The following is a 4,218-nucleotide window of genomic DNA, read 5'->3' on the forward strand; positions in this document are numbered from 1 at the left end:
TTGTCCTGGGGCGATCTGCTCTTGGTGTTGCCCTGGTCCCTGTCGCCTGCGTTGTCTGCCACTGTGTCAGTATCCGCCGGTCCCGGCCGCTGCGCCAGCTACGTCGCCCGCCGTGCGCGTCCGGTTCCGGCCGCCCGCTGCCGTGCGCGTCCGGTTCCGGCCGCCCGCTGCCGTGCGCGTCCGGTTCCGGCCGCCCACTGCCATGCGCCTATCTAATTATTCTTTATCAATAAAAAACTTTGGAGTCAGATATTGGAATAAGAACCTGAATGATCAGAAAAGCAGCAGAGAAGCGACCAGAGACCTCTTTTCTCTCTCGTTCCTTGACCCAGAAAGGGCCTAACCCTCTCTAATCCCTGCCCTACTACCTCCTGTCTATCTGTCTTAAGTCCCCCAAAACCTCTATAATTAATTTTCGTGAGCTAGTAGCTAGCTCCACCTTCTCATTCAAAGCAAAATTTCATTGGCTGTCTTGGGAACATCAGAATGTGATCAAAATATCACACATTTCCCTTTTATGTCCAAATAAAAAGGAAAACTTTTAACATTGGCACAGAAAAACTATATACAATAAGAACAATTATCAGGGGCTGGAGGGATGGCTCCGTGGTTTAGAGCACTGGCTGCTCTTTCAGAGGTCCTGCATTCAATTCCCAGAAACCATTTGGTGACTGACAACAATTTACAATGAGATCTGGTGCCTTCTTCTGGCATGCAGTCATGCATTTAGATAGAATGTTGTATGCATAATAAATAAATAAAAATCAATCAATCAAATGAACAAAAACAACCCCAACAATCAAACAAACAACAAAAGGACAATTATCAAATAAGAATTACATTCTTAATGTCCAGTCCATTTGTATTTGACATATTCTGAGAAAATACCCCATTATCTATTCTATCTCAGTGAGTTCAACATTTTGTACCAAATTCACTTTCTATCCTTATCCTGCATGTCCAATTTGGACAGCTTGCTTTCAACAGTTTAAAAGTGGATTGAGTGATGTACTCTTTTATCCTATCATTTCTATATCCTCCTTTTTTTTCTTTTCTGAAAAAGATCCCTGAATCTGATCTTTGTTCAGGTTTTTCCTGACTATTACCAGTAACAACTTGTAACCAACCTTGCTAAATAATGACAAATATCCATAACCCACTGAATGACCAAACATTGCACATCTCTTCTTGGGAAAGTGGCCATTGTGTTCTCTGGTTTGTTTCCTGTTATGTGGTGGGGGGAGGTGATGACATCTCTAGGGGACCCTGAGAAAAACTGAGATAATGTCTAAGTTTTGGTAGAGCTAGCAGTTTATGTATAATTGGAAAGTGTGGGCTTATCTGAAGTCCTGTCTGGAGTAGTGCATTAGTCTGGACCATCTCAGCTAGCAGCCTTGAAACTGTCTGGAGCAATTTGTTGTCCAAAGTGATCTTTGGATCGTGTTTTTCAGTGTAGTGGCATTACCAGAATCCAGGTAGAATCATTGTTGTATGGCCCCATCATTATTTGGGCGACTTCAAAGGTCACTGTTAGGGATGGTCATGGTTCACTGTAGCAAAACATTTAAAGTGTCATATGTAGCAGAATTCAGTGAGCTTAAAGGGCCACAATTTGTTAAGTACATTCAAAGCTCACAAGCTTAATTTCTAGTTACTTGATTCAGACTCAAACCTGAAATAATGTAAAGGAAGCTAGATGAAATGTTTTGCAAGAATTAATGCTCAATATGACCACTAATATCACACACACTTATATATCCTTATAAATTTTGAGATTATATTTATACACTGAAAGTTTTAAAGAGTAAAAATAAAACCAAAGATTTATAAAATAAGTGGCAAGAGAGTAGTTCCTTAATTTTTTTTCTGCCCTATGCCAGGCAGCTCTTCAGACATGAGACAGAGATTTTGGATTTTCCATGAACAAGAATGCTTAGTTTAGAGAACGGGAGAACCACATTCTAACTCTAAAGCCTGCTTTAAATTTTATCCTGTTAGAAATGTTCTACACCATTAGGCCTTTTTTTGTTTGTTTGGTTAGTTTTTCAAGACAGTGTGTTTCTCAGTAGCTATGGAGCCAGTCCTGGAACTCACTCTGTAGACCAGGCTGGCCTAGATATTTCTGCCTCCCGAGTGCTGGTATGGAAGGCATGCACCACCACCACCTGGCTCCATTAGGCCAATTTACTCTTTTCCCTGGGACATTTTCTTCAGATGTCTTATTTCTCTAGTAGTCTTCATTTTCCTTGGTTGGATGCCTTCTCCTGGAAAGACAATAACAAAATCCTATGCCAATCTTAAATTTTGGGATTTTCCATAAGTCAATTTATATCCGATCAAATTAAAGGAATTTGTTAGTCTTAAAAGTTAGTTTAGTCCCTGGCATGATTCCGTCCTGCATGTTTGTTCTGAGGAGCAGCAGGCAGTACCCTCCATCCGACTTCTCTGTCACGGAAGAACACGCCTCCACTTCAGGGAAGACTCAATGGACATGGACATGAGCCCTCTAAGGCCTCAGAACTACCTTTTCGGTTGTGAACTAAAAGCCGACAGAGATTATCACTTTAAGGTGGATAATGATGAGAATGAGCACCAGTTATCACTGAGAACGGTTAGTTTAGGTGCTGGGGCAAAAGACGAATTACACATCGTAGAGGCAGAAGCAATGAACTATGAAGGCAGTCCAATTAAAGTAACACTGGCACCTTTGAAAATGTCTTTACAGCCAATAGTTTCTCTTGGGGGATTTGAAATAACACCTCTTGTGGTCTTAAGATTGAAGTGTGGTTTAGGGCCTGTGCACATTAGTGGTCAGCACCTAGTAGCTGTAGAGGAAGATGCAGAGTCAGAAGATGAAGATGAGGAGGATATAAAGCTGTTGAGTATGTCTGGAAAGCAATCTGCTCCTGGAGGTGGCAACAAGGTTACATAGAAAAAAGTAAAACTTGATGAGGATGATGATGAAGATGATGAGGATGCTGAAGATGATGATGATGATGATGATTTTTGATGATGAGGAAGCTGAAGAAAAATTTCCAGTGAAGAAATCTGTATGAGATACCCCAGCCAAAAATGCACAAAAATCAAACCAAAATGGAAAAGACTTAAAACCATCAACACCAAGATCAAAGAGTCAAGAGTCCTTCAAAAAACAGGAAAAAAAAAACCCTAAAACACCAAAAGGACCTAGTTCTGTAGAAGACATTAAGGCAAAAATGTAAGCAAGTATAGAAAAAGGTGGAAGCCAAGTTTATTAATTATGTGAAGAATTGCTTCAAGATGATTGACCAGGAGGCTATTCAAGATCTCTGGCAGTGGAGGAAGTCTCTTTAAGAAAATGGTTTAAACAGTTTTAAATATTCCATCTTACTTAATTTCTGTAACAGTTGATATATCTGGCTGTCCTTTTTATAATGCAAAGTGAGAACTTACCCTACTGTGTTTGATAAATGTTGTCCAGGTTCCATTGCCAAGAATGTATTGTCTAAAATGCCTGTTTAGTTTTCAAGGATGGAGCTCCACCCTTTACTTGGTTTTAAGTATGTATAGAATGTCATGATAGGACATAGTAATAGTGGTGGTCAGATGTGGAAATAGTAGGGAGACAAAAATATTCATGTGAAATAAACTCAGTATTTTAAAGAAGTTTTTTAAAAAAAAAGTTAGTTTATATTGAATGGCCAAACTGTTTGATGAGCTTTCACCATTTTAAATAAAGATGTCTGTCCTGTTCCAATCTAATCTTTATCATTTTCAACGGTAGCCATAGCTTTTCTTCTTCCATGGAAACAAATGCAAAACCTCTTTCAAAATGTAACATATATCCTGGCTTTCTTTCTGAGGTAAACACATCTTTAAAGGCTGATTTAATTCAGTAGTTTTTCTACTTTCTAGTGTCTCTCTGCACCTGCCATTTATTTCTCATTGGCATTTAAAAATTTAAAGTTAACAAAGAATTGTGCAATCTATATCTGTTGAAATATGAGCGGCGGGGCTGCGTCCCCAACACCCCGGCCACTTGGCTAGCTCATGCCCGAAATAACAGCACAAAAACTGTATTCATTTAAGAACTGCTTGGCCCATGAACTCTAACCCTTACAGGCTAATTCTCGCACCTGGACTAGCCCATTTCTAATGATGTGTGTAAGCACCCCAAGGTGCGCTTACCGGGAAGATTCTAGCCTCCGTCCATCATGGTGTCTCTGCTCCAGAGAGCAG

At 40.0% G+C, this 4,218-nt stretch overlaps 1 pseudogene; it reads left to right on the top strand.

Annotated features, from left to right (window-relative positions):
- LOC126510645 (nucleophosmin-like) overlaps positions 1-3,333 on the top strand; it is a 10,184-nt pseudogene extending 6,851 nt beyond the window's left edge.
- Positions 3,334-4,218: the final 885 nt, after the last annotated feature.

The sequence above is a fragment of the Alexandromys fortis genome, unplaced genomic scaffold (assembly GCF_014885135.2).
Source record: "Alexandromys fortis isolate MF-2015 unplaced genomic scaffold, M_Fortis_MF-2015_v1.1 scaffold_85, whole genome shotgun sequence".
In the NCBI taxonomy this organism is placed as follows: domain Eukaryota; kingdom Metazoa; phylum Chordata; class Mammalia; order Rodentia; family Cricetidae; genus Alexandromys; species Alexandromys fortis.